This window comes from Muscardinus avellanarius, assembly GCF_963383645.1.
Source record: "Muscardinus avellanarius genome assembly, chromosome: 7".
NCBI lineage: Eukaryota > Metazoa > Chordata > Mammalia > Rodentia > Gliridae > Muscardinus > Muscardinus avellanarius.
The window spans coordinates 87,067,838-87,092,337 of NC_137793.1; the positions used below are offsets into that span (position 1 = coordinate 87,067,838).

The 24,500-nt window shown below is 44.5% G+C and overlaps 1 pseudogene across 1 annotated transcript; it reads right to left on the bottom strand.

The window, feature by feature from the left end:
• Window positions 1-1,259: 1,259 nt before the first annotated feature.
• LOC308265135 (heat shock cognate 71 kDa protein-like) lies at window positions 1,260-21,013 on the bottom strand (annotated as a pseudogene). The gene is made up of 7 exons: window positions 21,004-21,013; window positions 19,995-20,848; window positions 19,354-19,789; window positions 13,240-13,299; window positions 6,219-6,288; window positions 2,898-2,964; window positions 1,260-1,310 (listed from the first exon to the last, which is right to left on the bottom strand). The product of its transcript is annotated as a heat shock cognate 71 kDa protein-like (transcript).
• Between the last annotated feature and the right edge of the window lie 3,487 nt (window positions 21,014-24,500).

Here is a 24,500-nt window from a genome sequence, read left to right on the forward strand (position 1 = left end):
TCAAATGCCCCTGGGTTCCATCCCCAGTACCACACACACAAAAATTTTTAATTAAATAAAAAATAAAATCTGGCTGGGGATCTGACTTGGAGGTAGAATGCCTCTGCATTCAATTCCCAATGCCACACAAACAAAGAAATAGATAAACAAATAAATTATATTTATTATTTCATCTCACATGCCTTGGATTAGACCAACATGGTCATGATATATTACCTTTTTTGTACATTGTCAGACTAGGTTAATATTTTCTTTCACAGTTTTGCATTTATTTCTTAATGAGTAAGTAGTTGGAGCTATGTAATTTCTTTCTTTTCCCTCCCCCAGATTCTACCCAGGCTGATAATAAACTGATCTGGGCTATCAAGGTTCTGCTAGCCTCATAAAATGAGCTGGGGAGGTCCTTTCCTTCCATTTTCTGAGAGCTATATCAAAATGGCTTATCCGTTCCTTGAACATTTGGTAGCTCTCGCAAATAAAGCCATCTTTGCCCAAGATTTTTTGTTTTGTTTTGTTTTTAAGATGATTGTCACTGATTCAGTATCTTCGGCAGCTATGGGAACATTGCATTTTATATTTTTCCCAGAGCAAGTTGGTAGCTGAAACTCTGTCCCTTCCCAGTCAAAGGTCCTCTTGTTCCTGCCCAGTGGGTCTGAGGGCGACAGGAGGTGTTAAAGCTCGTTGCTGTTCCACTCTGAACTCAGCACCTCTGCGTTCCCTGACTCCGCGCTTCTATGAGAGATAAAGTTGGGGAGATTGCTGGTCATCTCTACTGCTCCTCTGTCCCCCACAAATGGCCCTGAAGAAGGTAGAATCAGAGGCCACAAGCCGTCCGTTTCCCCAGAGGTGGGTGGTGTGGACCTGAGGTTGCTGGAGGTTCTGCGGCCAGCTAAGAGCCTCCTGGGGGCAGTGAGAACCTGGAAGTGTTGTCCTCACCTCCGCCCACTGGAGGGACCTGCAGCCCCCTCATCCAGGCTCAGTAAACCAGCTGCACGCCCCTCCTCTGCCCTCTCCCCTGACCCCTCCCTCATTGCACGAGGGGACAGCCTCAGATGCCCACTTTTGCTGCACTGTAAGGCTCTCAGGCAGGAGAGACATGCATGTCCCTGGGCATAGGGGCTGCTGTCACTGAGGCTGGGGAGCCAGAAGGAACCCTGGCTGAAGGAGCAGCGCCATCAGAGACACAAAAGGTGGACCATGGTCGGGTGACATTCTTTCTGTACTTTAACTTTAGAGGCCCCAGATGTGAAGCCTAAAGCCTATCCCTGAGTCATGTCTCGGAGCCAAATCCCATCCTGCTCAAAGTCTGCCTGTCAGCGATCCCGGGGGAGTGAAGGAGGCTACCAGAGCAAGTTGGTAGCTAAAACTCTGTTCCTTCCCAATTAAAGGTCAGACAGAGCCAACTTATCAGGAGTGGAATGTGGCTAACGGGTCCCCAGCTTTTCCGTGTCCTGGTTTTTCTGAGCATCTTCTCCAGAAGCCGCACCTGGTCCAGGGGGGATTTGCCACTAACAAACACTCTTTGTGTGCTCTTTGTTCAGCTTTCTCTGCTGTAAGTGCCCAGGCATTCGCGAAACAAATGTCCGCACACATCTAAAGGAAGAAAGGTCCTTCAGAGGCCCGCTGGCACGCTCTCTGCAGCTTCCCTTACTGGCTCAGGGTAGGATTGGGCAGGGTGTACCACAGACATTCCAGTCATTCCCCTGCCCTCCTTGGCCCCTACCAGATGGCATGGAAAATCTTGGGAGATTAGGATGGCCCCCGGCCGCTCCCCATTTATTCCCTTCTCCAGGGTGTCCTTGCCATTCCCAGCTGTCACCCAGGCCAATAATAAACTGACGAGGCCAGGCAGCCAGAGGCCAAGCTTAGCTGAAAGATACCTCCTGCTCTGGTCTTCCAACCCCCTCCCTGCTGGTCCCTCCATCTGTTGGACACCATACTCCATGGAGGGACACAAAAGGAGCCACCTGATAATAGAAGGCATATGGAGGAAAAGGCCTGAGGGCCCAACGTCCACCCCTGCCCTGACCACTGCTTGGCCTTGACCTTCCTCCGGAGCAGAGCAGCTGGGACCAGGAGCCAGCCTACCCTAACAAGCCCGGACCCGCCAGCCAGTGATCTTTTTTTCCCTAAGGCCCTGCCTGGCCTCTAATCTGAGATTCTCCCTCTGTAGCAATAGTTCATCTAACTTTATTTGGGCATTAACTCTAAATGTAAAGTTGGCTCTCAGGGCGTCACTCGTGGCTTATCTGCGTCCGTGGTTGAGTCCTGTGCTACCTTCTGGAGGTCCCAGCCTCCTTCACTCCACCGGGATTGCTGACAGGCAGACTTTGAGCAGGATGGGATTTGGCTCCGAGACATGACCCAGGGATAGGCTTTAGGCTTCACATCTGGGGCCTCTAAAGTTAAAGTACAGAAAGAATGTCACCCGACCATGGTCCTACTGCACCACCCAGACTCTGTGTGGGGCAAGCTCACCCAGCCTTTACCCGGCCTCCCTGTGTGGCCAGGGACAAGCCGCTTCTGCTCTGGAGTCCTCAGAATCCCACTCTACACTGGGCGGTTTGGATGAGGCACAGCAGCCACTGGGTGCACCTGCTCAAGAAATAAAGAAAGCAAGGAACACCTGAGCCTCCATTTGATGCCAAATATTGCCATCACCCTGCTCTTCAGCCAGACAACCCCTTTCAATATGAATCTTGAGCTGGGGGTGGAGGTTTCACTACAGATCCCTCCTCCTCCTGATTCCCTGCCGACGTGCACACACAGAGGAACCTTGTCCTTTCTTGGGCAGGCAGCAGAGAGGGAAAGATGTCTAATATTATGCCTAACACTCTCTGCAGGGCCTCAGTCTCCACCTGCTGGCCCCAGCGGGCCCTCCTCGCTCTCCTGCCCACCTTGTGCCGCTTCTGCAGCGGCAGCCACAGAGCCGAAGCCAGCGAGCGGCAGAGCGTGCTGCCCAGGCTGTGTCCAGAACATCTCTGGAGTGACTCACAGGTTATCGGCCTTTGGAGAGCACCCAGACCTCTCCTCAGCAGGTCCCAAATGCCTTGAGGCAATCTCTTCCTAAGCCCTTAATCCAGTCATGGGAGCCATTTTCTATTAAGGGACAGTGACTCCAGTGGAAGAACACAGTCATCCGAGGACCACATCATTGTATAAAATCACTCAATTTCAGGGCAGTTGCTACTGTTTTGTTTTTGTTTTTGTTTTTTAATTAAGAAAGGTGCCTAAGCCGGGCATGGTGGTGCACATTTGTAATCCTCGCACTTGGGAGGTGGAGACAGAAGGATTCAAAGCCAGCCTTGCTGGCTTAAGAGACCGTTTCCAAATAAAATATAAAATAGGTCTGAGAATGTACCCCGGAGGTAGAAGGGTTTCATACCCATTACCACCAAAAAAAAAAAAAAAAAAAGTGCCTAAACATGAAAAATACCGGAATTTGTTTATTTATTTTTGGTACTAGCAACTGGACCCAGGGACATTCTGCCTGTAAGCTATACTCCTGTCCATTTTTATTGTTTGTTTTCTAACAGAGTCTCCTGAAGTTGCTGAAGCTGTCCTTAAACCTAGGATCCTCCCATCTCAGCCTCTCAAATACTTAGATTACAGGCCTGCTCTACTGCAAGTGGATAAACCACCGATTTTGTGTGTGTGTGTGTGTGTGTGTGTGTGTGTGTGGTGTTGAGGATTGAACCCAGGGGCATTCTACCTCTGAACTATACCCCCAGCCCGATTTTTTATTCTTTATTTTGAAACAGTGTCTCACTAAGTTGCAGAGGACCTCACTAAGTAGTTGAGGCTGGCCAAGAACCTGTTGATCCTCTGTCTCAGCCTCCCAAGGACTGGGATTACAAGTGTGTGCCATCACACCCGGCTCCTAAACCACTGATTTTTAAAGACACAAACTGTATGAGATAAACGTCAATATTGCTATACTTTAAAATATAGTTTCCAAATTTGGGGCAGGTGAGACGACATGACTTGAAAGAATATGAAAGAAAGAGAACAAAATGTGGGTGAGGGGAGAAAGGCAAAAGACAAGAAGAGCGTGAAGGTCTGGAAAGTGCTCAGTGGTGGAGCGGAGAGGAAGGAGCAAAGGGAGATGAGGGCAGAAGAAACTGGAAAGTCCTCTAGGCCCCTGCTAACTCAGCCCACACTCCAGGGCAGCCCTGGCCGCGCCATGCTGGTTTTCAGATCTTTTTTTTTTTTTTTTTTTCATATTGGGGATTGAACCCAGGCATGTTCTACCTCCCTATTGTGTTTGTTTGTTTCTTTCTTTGTTTGTTTGTTTGTTTGTTTTGGTGGTACTGGGGTTCCTGGAAGCCCTTCTACCTCCAGGCTACACTCCCAGATCTATTTTTACATTTTTATTTGGAAACAGGGTCTCCTAAGCCAGCGCGTGCGGCTGGCTTCAAACCTGCGCGATCCTCCTGTCTCTGCCTCCTAAGCGCGGGGATTACAAGCATGCACCACCATGCCCGGCTATGTTTATTTTAAAACGAAGTCTTGAGCCAGGCGTGGTGGTGCACACTTTTAATCCTGGCATTCGGGAAGCTGAGACTGGAGGATCGCAGTTCACAGACAGCCTCAGCTACTTGCTGAGGCCCTTTGCAACTCAATGAGACCCTGTCTCAAAATAAAGAATAAAAAATAGGGCAGGGGGTGTAGCTTGGAGGTCGAATGCCCCTGGGTTCCATCCCCAGACCTGCACAAACAAACAAACAAACAAACAAACAAACAAACAAACAAACCAGTCTTGCTAAGTTCCTGGGGCCTTGCTAAATTGCTGACGCTGGCTGCAAACCTGTGGCCCTCCTGTTTCAACTTCCCCTACTGGGATTATAGGCCTGCACCACCACAATTGACGAGTTTTCAGATTATTACAGGATACCAACTATAGATTAAGTATGGGTGGGTGCTTATTTTTATGATATCACTTAGTCTTCATAAGAATGCTCAAGATTAGGTATTTTCCAGGTGAGGAGAGTAAGACCTAGAAAAGTTGCTCAGGTTCACACACCACTAATAATGAGAGTCAGGACTCGAATCCATGCTTACATCAGAGCTTCTGCTGTCTACACTGCACTCCCTCTTGCTGGCTACCTCGCCATGAGTTTCCTCTTGAATCGCCACCAGCCCTGCTCATGGCCCCGCGGTCCTCCACGACGCAGCCCCTCTTCCCTCCCTTCTGGTTCTTGCATCCCTTACACCTGCCCCATCTCATCTCCTGGATCTCAAGGCTCTGTGGGATCTGATTCTTCCTTCCGTCCTCTGCCCCACCCTCCCCTTCTGGTCACTTCCGGGGAGAGCCTTTCAACCGCCTCCCAGGACTCTCACATCACCGGGACATTTTTGTCATGGCACGGACTGCTGCTCAGTGTTTTCCTTGCGCTCAGTTATCTTGCCCTGAGCTAGAAGAGAATCTCAATGTAAGCAGAACTTGGTCGGCCTTGTTGTTTACTCTATCTCCGACTTCTGCCACTATTTCTAGCATGTAGTAGATGTCATAGGAGGTGTTTATTGAGTGAATGAGTAAATGCATGGCTCTCTATCCCTTTACAGTCTGCTCTTTGCTGTCAAAGGGGCATTTTCATAGACAGCCAATAGACCCTGTCACAAGTGGCACTTCTGATCAGCTCTAATAAGAATTCTTCCCTTCCACAAGCATGTCGAACTTCTAGGATAAGGCTGTGGACAGAGATAGGTGAGATCTTACCCCAGACTCAAGGCTTGATCTTTAGGAGTTCATAGCATCTAAAAAGGCCCACAGGGAATTATAATTCTACATGAAGTGAGGCATGAGCCATAGAAAAGGAATAAAGTAAACATATTTGAAGGAAAGAGAAAGGCTATTTGGTTGGGCAATCAGTAAGGACCTTCAGTTCCTGAGGCTGGCCTCAAACCTGCAATCTTCCTGTCTCAGCCTCCCAGGTACTGGGATCATGGGCTGTGCCACCACACCTGGCAGTAGGGGCCTTAGCATTAGGATGTCAGCACCGAGCCTGAGTCGTGACTGAGGTTCAAGTCTCCCTATAATCTCCAGCAGTCAGTCAGGAGACTCTGAGCAGGGACTCCAGGCTGAGAGCCAGGCCCCCCAGGCATGTCCACACTGGGGTGGGGGCAGCAGAGGAGTAAAGCAGCACACGACCAGGATGGAGAGAGAGCTTGGGACAGTTGCATGGACTGAACTTTAACGTGGCCTCAAAGCAGCTCACCTGACCCAGGCCGCAGCGAACAAGCGCAGCCCAGCCTGCGCCCGGTGCACCTGGTGCAGGCAGCGCTCCTCTGCAGGCAGGAGAGGGTTAACCTGGTTTCTCTCTGAGAAGCTCCATGGGGACAGACTTCTCTCTCTCTTTTTTTTTTAAGTGGTGTGAAATAGAAGCAGGTCAACATGCCTGATTTCCCAACAGCAGGAAATGAAGCAACTGTTTTTGAGAAAACATCCCACCTAATGGAGGGAGGGCAAAACCCCAGGCTGTGGTCATTTCTGTCATGTTAATCCTGGTTCTAGAAAACAGTTCTCCTAAGGAGGCTAGCCTGTTTGGGAAGGGGTGGGGACCTGGATGCTTAGGGATGGGGATGGGAATGAGGGTTTGCAGGTAGCCAGGGTGTGGGCTCTGGTGGAAGAAGAACAGGATCTATAAAAAAACAAAGACTATAGAGTCTTTTTCTATAGAGAAAACTGCCTGCATGGGAGTGGGCTCCAGGGGACTTGGGGGGTTTCGAGGAAAAATGCCAGGCCTGGAATTGCCCCCAGCCCCTGCACCCTTGCTTTCCATCTTTCTGAGGCCCACGGACCCTCCCACAGGCTGAGCCATACCCCCGCCTCCGGGACCAGGGACCACAGACATTTCTACACCCTTCTCCTGGGCTCATCTCTAGCACTTCACCGTTTCCTGTTGTGATTGTGGGACATACCCCAGCCTCCCAGCGTGGATGGTGAGCCTCGCAGAGAAGGGCCTTGACCCCAGGGGTCCCCGGCTCCTGCCTTGGTGGAGCAGAGCTGCTCCACCAAGGGCTCTGTAAGTGTGGGATGAATGAAACCACTGCGGTCACACCTCCTGCGTCTCCACCTCCCCCGTCTCTAACAGCAGCAGGATGCCTCCAGCTTGGGACTGGCCTCCATCCCTTCCTTCCTAAATGAGCTCATCTTCCACAGCTTTAAATAGTATCTTAATGCTAATGACTCTGCATTTGCCTACCTCCTGCCCAGAGCTTCCCTTTGAGCCCCAGATGTGTAGACGCACTGGCCTACTTGCTACATCTACTCAGACGAACCTCAGCAGCTTATGTTTAATACCCCTGAAACAGACCTTGCACAGGCCTGCCCCCACCACGAGTGTTCTCACTCTAGAGAATTACCACAATCTGTGCCCATTGCTAAGGGTGGGACCCCACAGTTGTTCCTGGCTCCTTCTCTTCCCTCAGCCCTTTACAGCCAACTCATGAAGAAGCTTGTTGATTTTCCCTCCAGTAAAATGTCTAGAATCGGCCCCCTTCTGTCCATCTCCATCCCATCAGCCCAGTGCAGGCTACCACATCTCCTGCCTAGACCTCATTAGTAGCTATTCATAGCCAGGCACAGTGGTGCAGGCCCATAGTTCCAGATACTTGGGAGACTGACCTGTTTTCTTTTTATTTTGAAACAGAGTCTCACTCTGATTTGCTGAGGGCCTTGCAAACTTCCTGATGCTGGCCTCAAACCAGACCCGAGATCCTCCCATCTTAGCCTCCCAAGTACTAGGATTACAGGTGCTACCAGGCTCAGCTCAGAACAATCCTTTGAGCCCACAAATTTGAGGCCAGCCTGGACAACATAGCAAGACCCCGTTGCAAATAATAAAAGTAAACAAGAGCTATCCACACTCTGGACTCTTCCACTGAAGTCTCTCTATGTCTGTTCTACATGGAGCATCAAAAGTGGTTCTCCAAAACATAAATCCTATCCCATACTCCTACCTAGGCATTCAGGAGTACCCAACTGCAAGTAGAACAAGACCCTTCCATGTTTTGCAAGGGTCCCACGACCCAGACTTCTTAGGCCAACCCCTTGCTAGGTGTGGAAAAATCCCTTCCCTCCAGCCTCCTCTGGCCTCTGCCGGGCTCCGTCTACTCTGGCCACACTGGCCTGCTGGCTTGCTTTCCTATTTTTCTCTGGGACCTTGTACAAGGCATTCTCTGCCTAGATCATCCTCCTGCTTCTTGGCATGCCTGCGCCTCCCATCCCTCAGATTCCAGAGAGGCCTCCCTGGCCAGCCTAACTAAAGCAGGTCTCATTGGGGCGCCCTGGCCCAGGCTCACCTTTGCAGAGAGAGGGCCATGCCACCTCCTGGGCCAGAGGACTAAGGAACCATCTGAGCCTCAAGGCCACCTTGGTGACAGCCTACTCCTCGCCAGACCCAGCTCAGCCCCAAACCTGACACCAAATGGGGGCTCAATAATGCTCCTAAAAGAAGATGTGGTTACAGCCCTACTCCCAGGTGACTCCCGGGAGCTCCTTTTTCCTTCAGTCTAAGAAAGGAGATTTTCCCATCTCCTTCCTAATTTTTAAATTTTCTCAAAACTGCCCCCCCACACCATATTGTGGCATTTCTTTCTGCTCCAAAACTATTTGAAGAACTGGAAAAAGGCTGGCTACCCACTTTCTAGCTGTCTCCTTTCAGTTTTCAGGTTTAAATGCAGGGGAATGGTGGGGAGAATGGAAAATAACCAACATGGAGAAGTGGAGAGTCCAGAGACTGACGGCGTTTGGATGGCCGTGGTCCTAGGACTATAGTTAGCTCCTGACTTTTTTTCTTGGCAAGACCTATAGCGGTTATCTAGGACAGTCTCCATTTCAGCTCCCCGGTTCTATTGTCTCACAGTGTCTCATGCATCTCCCTGCAGTAGGAGCTCTCTGTTCTCTTCCTCCTCCTCTCTGTCTTCCCCAGGAGGGCAGACTTCTTAGGCAACCCCTTGCTCAGTGTGGAAAAATCTGAGTCTAGCTCAAGTCTGGCTCTACCACATAAATTTCACATGATCCCAGGCAAATTACTTGTCCTCTCCAAGTTCAGATTGCTTATTTGCAAGAATGAGAAAAGGCCAATAAATACCTCCAGTCCAGAGCCGGGCGTGGTGGTGTACTCTTATAACCCCAGTACTTGGGAGGCTTAGACAGGAGGATAACAAGTTAGGGAGGCTCTCAGCAACTTAGTGAGACCCTGCTTCCAAATAAAGAATAAAAAATTGGGCTGAAGGTGTAACTTGGTGGTAGAATGCCTCTGGGTTCCATTCCCAGTACCAAACACACACACACACACACACACACACACACCACAAAACCCACCAACACCACCACAACAACAACTACCTTTATTCCAGGATTTGGCAGGAGTGTTGGTATAATTCGTATCAAGCACTTGGCACCCATAAAAAGCCACTCTTCCCCTTAGGGTGGAAAAATGATATGAAATCATTCTTTAACCAAAAGACTTCAGGGCTGCAGAGGTGGTGTAATGCTTAACCAAACAATGTAAGCACACAATTGATATGAATCTTGGACAGTGTTCTGTTCTCTGGGTTCTGCTGAATCCTGCGTGGCAAGCCATATCATGTCTGCACATGGGGAGCTCTATCTCTACAATGATGAGGTGCCCAGGTCCATTCACTGGGCAAAGGCCAAATCCTTTTCATAAACCTGACCTCAGAAGACTGCCCTTATGCAGATGGGAAAGAGCCCTCATCTCTTGGGCTCCAACCTGGGAACAGGGATGCATCCCTGAACAAGGGTCTAGGAACAGAGGACTCCTCCCATGTGGAACAGGTATGGTGCCACCTCCCTGAGTATGCTTCCCCTCCAGCGCCCCTGAGCCTGCCCTCAAGTCTTATTGGAACGCCCTGGCCCAGGCTCACCTTTGCAGAAAACAGGCTGTGCCACCTCCAGAGCCAGAGGGCCAAGGGACCTCTGGTGCTCTCAAGGTGACCATTTTTCAAGGAGATTATGTAGGGGTCATGCATTCCACCTGACCTGTCTACATGGGAATTCTAAGTCCAGTGCCAACCTGTGCGGTCCTGTCTTGAGTTGGTTTTTATTACAGGAGCTAGTCCTTTCTTTCTTCACGTCGAACAGGTCTTCCACGCCACACAGGTTTCACTTGCTCAAGGTCCCCACTTAGCAGGAGAAAGGCCATAATCCAGCACATCCTCACCTGCCCTGCACTCAGGTCTTCCTTGGGCTGCCCTGGTCGAGTGAAGCCTGGGGACTAAGCTCAAGGGCAGATGGCCGTGGGTTCTGCCATCAGCAGCCCAGGAATGTGGAAAGGGCACCGGATCTCCTCTTCCTTGTCAGTGGGGAAACAATCTCTGTATTCATCTCCCATGGCTGCTGTTAACAGACGACCACAAACTCTGAAGACTTAAAACAACCCAACTTTAGCATCTTATAGTCCTGGCGATCAGAAGTCCAAAGTTTTATGAAGCTAGCATCAAGGTGTCAGCAGAGCTATATTTCTTCTGGGGACTCCAGAGCAGAATTAATTTCCCTGCTTCTGGCTCTCTCTCCCATCTTTGTTGTTATTCTTGTTGGTTCATTTGCTTTTTTATTTTTATTTTTTATATCCTTCATGGATATAATGTAATTTTATATCATGGGGAGATTCAAAGTATAAAACACACAGGCACACATCACTGGTGCATTTCCCTCCATATCACCCCTCCCTCCCACTATGTGTTAGTGAGATTTCTGGTGATATCTTCTTGTATGGATGCAGCCTTATTTGAGCTGTTCCCTTCCTTCATCTTCAAAGCTCAACACTCCCACCTCTGTTTCCACTGTCCTTGTCCCCTTTGCCGTGTCTGATCCTCCATCATCCCTCCCAAGGACCTTTGTGATCACACTCAGCCCACCTGAACAATTCAAAATAACCTCTCATCTAGCATCCTCAACTTAGACACATCTTCCTAGTCTCTCTTGCCAGGTAACCTAACATAAGTCATAGGTCTTAGGGACTATCCTTAAGGATCCATTATCTCTCTGCCACAGTCTCACTATATGAACAGTTTCTTCTCAAACCCCATCCATTTCCCAGGCTCCAGAAAGGTTCTTCTCATCTCATCTCAAGCCGAAGGGCCTGGTGCGATGGTTTCCTCAGGATGGAGGGTCTGTAGATGCCTTTATGCCTCTTTTCACGTGGAAGGCCTTCAAAGGGAGTTCTTTTTTTATTTTTAGGTGGTACTAGGGGTGAAATCCAGAGGCTTTCTACCTCTAGGCTATACTCCCAGATCTATTTTATATTTTATTTGGAAACAGGGTCTCACTAAGTTTCTGAGAGCCTCACTAAGTAGCTGAGGCTGGCTTCGAACTTGTGTGATCCTCCTGTCTCAGCCTCCCAAGCGTGGGGATTACAAGCATTCACCATCACGCCTGGCCAAAGGAAGTTCTTACTATGACCTGGTCATCATGGCTTATGGCAAAACAGTTCTATGTAGCTTTGGTTTGTTTGTTTTGTTTGTTTTTGTTTGTTTGTTTGTGACAACAAAAATGCCCAGGGGCATTCTAACCTCCAAGTTACACCCCAGCCCTATTTTTTATTCTTTATTTTGAAACAGGGTCTCACTAAGTAGCTGAGGCTGACCGAGAACATACGATCCTCCTGTCTCAGCCTCCCAAGTGCTGGGATTATAAGTGTGCGCCACCGGGCCCGACTTGTAGCTCTGTTTTATGTACTTCCCAAACTCAGCACTCAGTGGGGAAGCCACAGAATTATCTCAACTTCAAAAGATAGACTCTGACTTGGAAAACCCCTTAGAAGAGCAAGCAATTAACATGAAGGTTGGAGAAGGAAGGATGCTTATTAACAGTACCACACTTAATTCTTACAACAATCCTATGAGGAACTAAAGCTCAAAGAGGCTGAGTGATGTTCCCAAAGTCGGCAAGTGGCAGAGCTGAATGCAGGTGGAGAACCTTTTTTTCATTTTACCAAAGCTCAATGAGAGGTTGGGGTGACAAAGGCCTTGGATCTGTATAGCATTGCCAGCGTTTCTTTTATCCTGGCATTAAAAGCAATTCCAATGAGGTCATTGTGTGTGGTGAACAGGGCTGTTTAGACAAGATATAGCTACACATTTGCAGATAAGACTTGGAGGATATAGAAAAGGTGAGTATGTGTGTGTTTCATAATTCTTATTTATCTCTGGATCTCCAAAGAGAGAGAGAGAGAGAGAGAGAGAGAGAGAGAGAGAGAGAGAGAGCGAGAGAGGAATAATGTCCAGTAGATTGGCGTTTAACACTGTCACCTGGACAGGAAGGGAGACCCAAAAGAGGGTCACTAAAACAGCTTCTGCATTCACTGTGGATGAGTGCAAGACATCCTTCAAAACAATGGTTTGAAATTACAATCAACATCTAAAAGGACTTTTCACAGGGCTTGTCCTTGGGTTGGAGAGATCTACTGAGAGAGCCAGGCTCTAACACAATTATGACGATGGAGAATCCCAGTAGAAAGAAAGAGAACTCCTGCCTCCAGGAGGCACCGCCTCTGAAAAGGAAAGGAGCCCCCTGCATTCAGGGAGATCCAGGTGTGGCTGATGGAAGAGAGTCAGCCCTGCGTTGGGGAGCTCCATGTGAGAGGAGAGAGAATACACAGGCACTAAACACAGCACCGTAGACACAGCTTTAAAGAGTTCCCAGAAATCTGGACTCCCTAACACGCAATTTGATTCCTGAATTCGGCTGTGTTGATACTCATAACCTGAGGATATGCTATGAATATGACAAGCAAGTCGCTACTTTCCACCACGAAAAAAACAGTATAAATGTGAATATGGTGCATTCTTGGCCCTTTGAGGTTTTTTAAAATTTAAATACTTATGCTTTTTACTTGGAGCCAGTTCCTTTTTGTTTATGTGAGATACTGGGAATTCAAACAAGGGGCATTCTACCTCTGAGTTACAGCCCCAGCTCTCTTTTAGTTTTTTGGTTTGAAAAAGTCTCACTACATTGCCAGGGCTGTCTTCCAACTTGCAGCCCTCCTGTCTCAGCCTCCCAAGTACTGGGATGACAGGCCTGCACCACCACACCCTGCTAGAGTCAGTTCCTTTCCCTGGATCACTCCCTTCACTGTTTGCGATTGTTTTCTTTCCTTTTCTAGACACATGGGTCTCTGGTCCTCCTTTGACAGCTCATCCCTGGAGGTTCCACCTATCTATTGGCCACCTGGCTTCTACTGATGGAGCCAACAGACACCTGGAACTTACCGTGCACCTCATTCATGCCTGGGCCCTTGAATTCCCGCTCACCCTGATCCTCTGAGGAGCCTGATGCCCAATGGCAGAGCTCAAGCTGAGGCTTGCCAAGACTATTTCTGATTCTGGCTCTGATGGCCCATGGCCAAGTGAGCCCGCACCGGTAGCAGTAAGAGTGGAATCTGGTTTGATGCAACGGCCTGACCATTAAGTGATTTCTGTCAGAGGGCAGCAGACCAAGTTTCTGGAATCTTATTCCCCTGGGTAGTCTTTTTTGGGTAAATGTGCTTGTCTGAGGATTCTGATGTTTCCTGGCATCTGAGAATAGAGGGTTGAAAGTTTTTTTGGTGTCTTTATAGCTATTGATAGAATCCATTGTGTGTTTCATGTTTCATGCTGGTGTGGATAGGAATTCTTTCCATTCTCAGCTCCTCAAGCTCAAGTTCTCATGTTATAAAGTCCTTTAAGGGTTTGGATTTGGAATGTCCCCTTAGCCCTCACGGAAACAAAGTAGCAATGTTGGAAAGGGGGCTTGGTTGCTAAGGAGGGGTCTCTGGGGATGTGGCCTTGGGAATACCATTTCCTCCTCCCCCTGCTCTCTGCTTTCCGCCAGCCTCCACCATGGGAGTGAGAGCAGAGCCTCGCACTCGCCCCCTTAATGTATCCATGCTCTGAGCTCTGCAGACCCAGCCTCACATGGACTGAACCCTGAATCCCCCCAAACTGTGAGCAAATAAATCGTCCTTCCTCCAAGATGAATGGTCGGGGTTTTTTAAATTACAGAAGTGAAAATCTTGCCTGAGACAGTCTTTACGGTCCCAAGAGTTATTGATAGCTACAAAGACGAAATTCCTATACCAAAGACAAAAGGAAGCAAATCAGCTTTTTATTTATTTATTTTTATTTTTATTTTTTTGTGGTACTGGGGGTGGAACCCAGAGGCTTTCTACCTCCGGGCTATTCTCCCAGACCGTTTTTATATTTTATATGGAAACAGGGTCTCACTAGGTTGCTGAGAGCCTCACTAAGTAGCTGAGGCTGGCTTCGAACCTGTGCGATCCTCCTGTCTCAGCCTCCTAAGCGAGAGGATTACAAGTGTGTGCCACCACGCCCGGCTACAAATCAGCTTTTTAAAAAAATTCTTTAATCAAATGATTTGACTGGTAATGTCTCTTCAGAATTTTTTTATATAACATTAAAAAGGAGAGTATAAGGGACAGTGACATTAAGAGATAGAGATTGTCCTGGTAGATTCTAAAGAAAATCTGTCAATTATTCAGATTTTCAAAAATCATGCTTCCCCCAAAAGACCTAATGGTGCTTAATTAAATGTCTTAGGTGGCCAAGTTATGATTTGGGGAGGGGCGGGGAAGAGGTGGGACAGCAGTGCTGGGGATCAAACCCAGGACTTCACTAATGCTCGGCAGTATTATATCACTAAGATGAACCACAGCTGTAATTAGGTTCCTTTATTTTATTTTTATAAATTTATTTTATGTATGTATGTATGTATGTATGTATGTATGTATGTATTGTGGTACTGGGGTTCCTGGAAGCCCTTCTACCTCCGGGTTACACTCCCAGACCTACTTTTATATTTTTATTTGGAAACAGGGTCTCTTATGCCAGCGCGGCTGGCTTCGAACCTGCACGATCCTCCTGTCTCTGCCTCCCAAGCGCGGGGATTACAAGCAAGCGCCTCCACGCCCGGATTATTTTATTTTATTTTACTTTATTTCATTTTATGGTACTGGGTATTGAACCCAGGGATGTTCTACCTCTGAGCTACACCCCCAGTCCTTTTTTACTTTGAACTGGGGTCTCACTAAGTTGCTGAGAGTCTTACTAAATTGCCGAGGCTGGCCTCGAACCCGTGATCCTCTTGCCTCAGCTTCCCTAGGATTGGGATTAAGCGTGCACCAGCACGGCCAGCCCCGATTAACTTTCTCAAAAGCTACTGGTGATGCCCATTTTTACCTTAGAGTTTGTTGCTCCAGCACATTGAGCCCCTTCAACTTGTACAAAAGGTGATAATATTACCTCCTCTGTAAACATAGTCGAATTTTGAGCTAACAATAATATAATTTATTGACTTCTAGAGAGACTCATGTATGTTGATGATAAAAAAAAGAGTCTTCAGTTGATCGAAAAGACGTTAAACTGGTTCTATAAACTAGCGGGCAGAACTCTAATTTGACTCTTGCTGTATATCAGTAAAGGATATGATACTAATGATTGCAGTAAAGAATAAAATACTAATGAATCCATTCATGAATGTGAAGACAACTTTATCAAAATAATTTGACACATGTCATTGCTCCTTTCAAATTCATTATTTGCAGCTATTTTAAGCTGAAGAAAATAAAATTTACTTCAAGTCATCTAAACATAATTATTGGCACAACTTCAAATCTACTTTTCATTATTTTATTTTATTTTTGGCTCACCAAGAACATTTTTAGCTTAAGATAAAATTATTATATTATTCCCCTTGATAAACAAAATATCAATTATTGATGGGGATTGAGCCTGTATCGATTGTTAGTAAGAGCTTATTGATTGCTAATAAGAACAAACTTTCATACTTAGGCAGAACAATAAAATCTTTTTCTCTGCCTCTAAGCTGTCAGCCAAGATTTGAAGCCAGGATTGACCTTGGTCAGCTAAAAGTTGGCTATTAGCCCAGCTGAACATGGAATGTTAAAACATAACACCCATACTTAGAAAAAGAACTATATAGAGTCACACAATAAATTTGTTAGGTGGTGGTGGTACTGGGGGTGGAACCCAAGGGCTTTTCTACGTCCGGGCTATACTGCCAGACCTATTTTATACTTTATTTGGAAACAGGGTCTCACTAAATTGCTGAGAGCCTCACTAAGTAGCTGAGGCTGGCTTCAAACCTGTGCGATCCTCGCAGTTCACGGACAGCCTCAGCTACTTAGTGAGGCCCTCTGCAACTCAGTGAGACCCAGTTTCAAAATAAAGAATAAAAATAGGGGGGTGTAGCTCAGAGGTCAAATGCCTCTGGGTTCCATCTCCAGACCCGCAAAAAAAAAAATCTGTGCGATCCTCCTGTCTCAGCCTCCCAAGTGCAGAGATTACAAGCATGCATCACCACGCCCGGCTAGATTCACACAATAATTTAGGCTAAAATTTTAAAAATCATTTAACCCGGGCGTGGTGGCACACACTTGTAATCCCAGCATTCAGGAGGCTGAGACCAGAGGATCACGGTTCACGGACAGCCTCAGCTACTTGGTGAGGCCCTCCACAACTCAGTGAGTCCCCATTTCAAAATAAAGAATAAAAAAAAGGGGGCAGGGGGTTTAGCTTGGAGGTCAAATGCCTCTAGGTTCCATCCCCAGACCCGCAATAAACAAATAAATAAATAAATATTTTAAAATCCAATATTAATTACTAATTACACAAAAGAGTTATAGCCCAAATCCTCTATACTTTAAAGTACTAAATTGCTGGGCGTGGTGCCGCATGCTTGTTGTAATCCCAGCATTTGGGAGGCTGAGACAGGAGGATCGCAGTTCGAGAACAGCCTCAGCTACTTAGAGAGGCCCTTTGCAACTCAGTGAGACCCTGTTTCAAAATAAAGAATAAAAAACAGGGCTGGGGGTGGGGGTGTAGCTTGGAGGTAGACTGCCCCTAGGTTCCATCACCAGTACTGCAAATAAATAAATAAATAAATAAATAAATAAATAAATAAATAAATTACTATATTCCTGTATCTTTTTTTTTTCTTCATTGTAAAACAAGTTTTCAAGATAATAAATAACTTCTAGCAGATAGAGATGGAAAAAGGCGAAAACCCACCAAGGACACAGGTGGGCAATAGATGCTTTAAACTTGAAAGCAGGCACCTACCATTTAGCCCCTGCCCTTGCTAACCAAGTAACACATTTTGATCAGTGATCTAACAGAAAAGGCTTACACAGCAGAGATAGCTGGTGAGCCTGCGCCTGCATTTTGGAGGAAAAGAAGACTATTGGCTAAGCAGAATGGAGAGGGAGATAATGAATTCTTATTTTTAAAATGTATATATTCAGAGACTTCAGTATCTTACTTTCACGTCACTCCACTGCATCTCTCTGGCGCTGTGCTTTCATTGTTCTGTTCCTTCTTTCTACCTTTGTAATAATAAAACTTTGCTTAAGCTTGCAGGAGTATATTTCTGGCTAATTTTTCTAAACTAAGAATAAGAACCCACGGCAACATCCCAAACTGTTACGATTATCTTGCATCCCCCTGTCCTTCTTTTAAAAAATTCAGTATGTACACTAACATATCCCAAAGGCATTTGCACAAGTTTTTAGCCGGTTACTGGTGACTATGCTATATTATATCAAATAACAGCAGTATTGTATTAAATAACAGATATTGTTAAAATATGTTGCTGAAGTATCCAAATGTTATTATTTTTACAAATAAATATTAGTTTAGGTCTTAAAGTTAACAAGAGATCTGAAAATCACAGTATTTTTTTTTTTTGTGGTACTTAGAATTGAACCCAGAGGCATTCTACCTCTGAGCTATACCCCCAGACCAATTTTTAAGTTTCTATTTGAAAACAGGGTCTTGCTAAGTTGATGCTAGTCTCACTACTTGCTGAGGCTGTTCTCGAGACTATGATCCTCCTGTCTCAGCCTCTCAAGTACTAGGATTACAAGTGTGTGCTACCATGCCCCACTTGAAAATCACAATTTTAGTTGACATATTGTCTCTGTGATGTTTAGCATTATAATAATTATTATAAGTAATCTAGGGGTGAAGGCAGGAAGGGTGAGAAAAGAGAAGTGCTGGGGAATAAAATCGACAAAATTATGTTATATGCATGTATGACCATATCACAATGAACCTCATGTTTTGTGTATAATTATAGTGTACCAATAAAAAGTAATGCATTTTTATAAGCGTATTGGTGATGGTTATTAATTTAGCTGAATATTTTGCAATGTTTTAATCTCAGGTAAATTAACGTTAGTTTATCTGATTGGCAAAAAGAGTAGACAAAATTTAGGCATGTTGAAATAATCGTACTTTCATAAGGAAAAAATGAACCTAAGAATTCTATGAACAAGAATATAGTCCTCATGTTTTTAAACTGAAAATCAAGAAGAAGGCATAGTTCTGTGTTTAAATAAAAATTATTATATAAGTCTAATTTTTCCAAATAGTCATCTTGGTTAGACATATGACATAATTTTTCTTCTTATACAACTGTAGATTAGATATTAAAACTTAAGTTGTGTAGCCAGGTATGGTGGTGCATGTGTGTAATTTCAGTACTTGGGTGGCTGAGACAAGAAGATCACAGATTGGAGGATAACCTTGACAATTTAGGGGAGGCTCTCAGCAACTTAGCAAGATCTTGTTTCCAAAGAAAAATAAAATTAGCTGCTGGAGGTGTAACTCAGTGATAGAATGTCCCTGGGTTTATTCTCCAGCACCACAAAAAAAGAAAAAAACTTAAGTTGTTTAACAGTTGTGTTTTTCTCTTATTATTCAACCTAGTAGCCAGGGTCATTAATTAAACATTCATTCTAAAGCCTCCCCCCACTCCGAATTACAATACTAAGATGAGGGGAAAAAATGAGTCAACAAATTTAAAGCATAAAAATAGAAAAATATTTAAGATTTTTTTAATTCTTTACATTTGTATAAGTTCTTATATAATATTACTTTTAGAGGAAAAAGCCATTTAGAACAGGAGCTTATTTTATTGGATTTTAAAATATCTTACAATCTGATTTCTTACTGAACTCTGATAATTCTTCAAGCTTTTGGCATGTTTTAATTTCTTTTTTTTAAAAAAATGTTTTGGGTTATGATTGCTGCTTATTGCTGTATGTTTTTATGGTTCTAATTTTAAATAGTTTTATGAAGACTTTAATTTCCCTTTACAATACAATGCTTAAAAAGTGCAATGTTATTTCATTTCCCTGTGTACATGTTTGGTATTCAAGTATTGAGAACAGCCAGTAATTTATCATAGCAGCTCAATTCCAACTGCCACAGAATTTGCTGCTCATGTACATCCTTCAGGGTGTTACTGTGTGGAACAATGCTTTATCTATCCTTGGGCTGGATTAATGAACCTCTTCAATGGTGGACCAGGAGGAGGAGGAGCGCCCCCACCAGGAAGCCTTCAGGTATTCCTCCGGGCATGCCTCCTGCTCTCAGGTACAGCCTTGTGTTGACTGAGCTGCAGACTTTCTCCAGCTCTTTCTGCTGGTGTTCAAATTCTTCCTTCTCTGCAGTCTGGTTCTTCTCCAGCCAGTTGATGATTTTATTACACTTGTCATGTAATCTTCTGTTTGTCTTCATCGTTCATCTTGCCTTGAAGTTTCTCATCTTTAACAATTGCTTTGGTGTTGAGTACACAGGACTCCAGCGAGTTCTGGGATGACGTCTTGTCCTTCTGTTTCTCAGTGTCAGCCTTATACTTCTCAGCTTCCTGGACCTTGTGTTCAATGTCCTTGCTCATATGGCCTTGTCATTATGATGGTAATCTTGTTCTCTTTTCCTGTACTTTTTTTTTTTTTTTTTTCTGTACTGGGGCTGGAACCTGGGGCATTCTACCTCCGAGCAACACCTGCAGCCCTACTTTTTATTCTTTATCTAGAAACAAGATCTCACTGAGTCGCAAAGGGCTTCACTAAGTAGCTGATGCTAGCTGCAAACCCAGATCCTCCTGTCTGCCTCTCAAATGCTGGGATTACAAGCGTGCGCCACCATGCCCGGCTTTCCTGTACTCTTATCTACAGCAGATACGTTCAGCATACCATTGGCATATTTAAAAATGACATCAACCTGAGGAGCACCATGGGGTGAAGAAGGAATGCCTGTGAGTTCAAACTTGCCAAGCAGGTTGTTTGCCTTAGTCACGGTGCCCTCACCTTTGTATACCTGAATGAGCACACCAGGCTGGTTGCTGAGTAGGTAGTGAACATCTGTGTCTGCTGTGCAGGAATGGTAGTACTGAGCTTGATGAAGACAGTCATGACTCCACCAGCAGTGTCAACACCAAGGGAAAGAGGAGTGGCATCCAAGAACAGCAGATCCTGAACATTTTCAAACTTACCTCCAGATAGAATGGCTACCTGGACAGCTCACACCATAAGCAACAGCCTCATCAGATTTGATGCTCTTATTTAGTTCTTTTCCATTGAAGAGATCTTGCAGAAGTTTCTGAATCTTGAGAGCATGGGTAGAACTTCCCACCCGGACAATATGGATCTATGACCTGACTTACTTGGCATCTCAAAGGGTTTTTTCTACAGGATCCAGGGTGCCATGGAACAGGTGAGCATTCAACTCTTCAAATCGAGCAGAGATGACAGAAGTGTAGAAGTTGATTCCTTCAGGGGGAATTGATCTCAATTCTGGCCTGAGTGCTGGAATAGAGGGTATGCTAAGCTCGTTTGCAAGCAGTGTGGAGATGTGGACCACGCCCTTGTTCTCACTGAAGTCCTTCTTAGGCTTGCTCTTGAACTCGGCAATGTTCTGCTGTCAAAGTCTTCTCCACCTAAGTGGGTGTCTCCAGCTGTAGATTTGATCTCAGAGATTCCATCCTCAATAGTGAGAATTGACACATCAAAAGTGCCACCTCAGCTGGATGTAATAATGCCTGCTTGTGATCCCAGTGCTTGAGAGGCTGAGCTAGGAGGTTAAATTTTGTCTCTAGGATTAACTAACATTGTCAATTGGTTGCATTATTTATGGGATACAATAAAGGCTCTGGAGATTTGTTAATGTCCTCACTCTCACACATATTGACTGTATATTGCAGCTTAGTAAAAGACTACTCTCTTCCACTCTTCTAGATTAACCAGAAGAATCATTTGATCTTACTATACAAAGATAATATTTCCTTTTTCTTGCATCTGCTAATGATCTCCACTATAAGATGAAGGTCAGGAATTCAGTCCTTTGGAAGAAATAACAAAAGAACCTCAATTAGGAAATAAACTTGGTGTTTTGACTATTGATATTGCAGGATATACACAAATAAATACAGGCTTTCCAGGAGGAGCTGACATTGACCTTAGATGAACCAAGTGACTAAGTCAGAATCTCTAGAGTACTTTGAGTCTAGATCCTAGAACAAAAGTCAGCACACTGTGGCCCTCTGGGCAAATCCCACTAGCTGTTGGGGTTTTTATAATAAAGTTTTATTGGACACGTTTGTTGCATAACTATTATCTATGACTGGTTTCCTGCTACAAGGAGAGTGTTAAGCAGGAAACTGACCAAAAAGCATTCAGCTTTGTAGAAGTAGAATACCTAACCCAAGATCAACAGAACAGAAATTAATTACTAAGAACTAAATGTAGAAAATGAATTTACTTCATTGTGATTTCTGTTTTATTGTACTTAACATTAAAAGCCTTCCTGTCAATTCCCTCATCTTCAATTTAACAGATTGTATGTACCCACACTGGAATGAAGCACTCCTTTAAAGTTTTAATAATATGGTTTATTTAATCCAATACATCTAAAAGATTAATATTTCAATTTAAAATATTAATGAGATAATTTATCTTTTTTCATTTTATGTCTCCAAATCCAGTGTTTATTTTATGCTTACAGCATGTTGAAGTACCCTTTAAATGTCATTTTGTCCTAATGGAACTTTTTTTTTTTTCAGTACTGGGGATGGAGCCCAGGGGCATTCTACCTTCAAGCTACACCTCCAGACATACTGTGTAGTCTTTATTTTGAGCTTGAGTTACAAAGAGCCTCACTAAGTAGCTGAGGCTGTCCACAAGCTATAGTTCTCTAGTCTCAGCCTCCCAAATGCTGGGATTATAAGCATACACCACCACACCTGGCTCTTCAAATTTTAAAAGGAAAAAAAAATTCATAAGAGATCTTAACATGAATTACAAGTTTTGGGGTTTTGTTGTTGTTGTTGTTGTTTGTGGTACTAGGGGTGGAACCCAGGGGCTTTTCTACCTCCAGGCTATACTCCCAGACCTTTTTTATACTTCATTTGAAAACAGGGTCTCAGCAACTTAGTGTGCGATCCTCCTGTCTCAGCCTCTCAAGCGTGGGGATTACAAGCGTGCGCCACCACACCTGGCTGGATTACAAGTTAACATATCATCAGAACAATTTGAGAACAATTGTGCAGATTATAACAATGATATCACATGGCTTTGTCACTAAACAGTGATAACAAATGTCAAAAGAAAATGCCTTAATAAGTTTCTTTACTTCTTATGACTAAATACACTATTTCATAGATTTAAGGAGGGAAAATATAAACAAACTGATATAGCTTATCCACCACTAGACAAAATGGTTATGATTATGTCATAATAATTTAGGTCAGTTATTTATATAAAATCTATCATTTTATTACCAGAATATGGTTGGATATTGTCTATGAAAAAACATTCTATTTAATTAAATGTGTGTTAAAGAAAAAAATCATCCAATGATCGTTGTTAAAGCATGGCAAGGCTGACTTCATTCGGGACCATCATAACCATCGTTGGGACCACAGCAAAAGGGTCTTGTGGTGGGAGAGAGACTGGGCTCAACTCTGAAGACAGCATGAACAAATGGGGATTTGTAGCCATAGAGCGGCATGAGGGTCAGTGGGCAGATGTTACTAAGAGGAAACACCAGGGGTAAGGAAGATTCTGGTTCAAACTGATGTAGCAGGATTCTTGTTAAAGATGGCCAGGGTGATCAGCTACAACGTGGAAGATGGTAGCAGATGAGGACCCTGGCTGGATATTGAGGGCAGGGCTCTTGCTAACTGACTTAGTAGGATCCTTGTTAAAAATGTGTTTTATAAGGAAGGACACAGGTGGGCTGAGGAGAAAGTTCAGAAACCTAAGGTTTATTTACACAGAGTCTTTGTCATACAATAAAGGAAGACATGTAGAAATGACACCGATGAGGTTTTGAGAAAACACTTGTATAGCTTTACAACTTAGGAAATTCCAGCCTTAGAATTGCAAATCATTTCGCTTCTTGGCAGCCCAGGAATATTAGCAAACATTGAGATCTTAAAGATAATAGTGTGTGCTGATTATGATTTCCTGTGGTTACTTTATACATAAAAGTAATTGCCAACCAGTTGCAGTGATCCAGGTACTCAGGAGGTTGAGGCAGGAGGATTGAAAGTTCAAACCAGTATGGACAACTTAGTGAGACCCTATCTCAAAATTTAAAAAAAAAATAATAATAATAATTAGATAGAGACTGAGGCTAGACTTCAGTGGCAGAATGTTCTGAGTTCAGTCCCCAGCACCAGGGTTAAAAAAAATTTAAAAAAAAAATTTTTTTTTTTACTTTATAAGCCTGAAAGCAGAAATTTTTGGTAAAGCTTTAATAGCATATGGTTCTACTTTTGCAAAACACACCAAAAAACTTACTTCTTAATAAACAACACTGATGCCAATGAAAATAGATTTTGGTTAGATAAACCAAAACATCCATTTAATGGTGCTCAATCAAAAAATTATTACACAACCTATCCATGACTCAAAGGCAGGAACTTGCCCATCAGGAAGGAAAACTAGAAACAAAGTCTGACGTTCTCATCTGCTTCACTAATGACCAAACACCTCTCGTGAAGGGGGCAGTGGGGTGGGGGACAGCCCACATCTCAAAAAAACCCCAAAATAGCAAGTTAGGCTAATGGGTTCTACAGTCCAAAATCGTAAGCCATGACTATTTCTCATAAATATGGAGTCCATGGTGAAAACCATTTTATCTCTGATTTTTGCTGTGGTGTGGCTGAAGATGTGTGGTGACCATGAGAACTCTGTGGTTTTCCATCATGAATGGGATAACCTTGCTCATCTTTTTAACTTATTTTTTTTCCTTTGGTATTGGGAGTTAAACTCAAGGGCAATCTACCTCCTAGCTACACACCCAGACCATTTGTTTATGTATGTATGTATCTATTTATATTTTTAAACAGGATCTCTCTAAGTTGCTAAGGCTAACCTTGAACCTGTGATTCTCTTTTCTCATCCTACAAAGTACTGGGATTACAGGAATGTGCTGCCATGCCAGTTTTGCTGCTTTGTAGCTGACAAGCTGGTTTTTCAGAAGTCTGACTCTCCTTCCCCTCCCTCCCTCCTTTCCTTCCCTTCCTTCCCTTTCCTTCCTTCCTTCATTCCTTCCTTCCTTCCTTCTTTCTTTTATTTTTTGCTTTCTTTCTGAATGTGTGTGTTTTGGGGGGAGGCACTGGGGATTAAAATCAGGGCTATTCTATTCTGAGCTACACACTCCTAGTC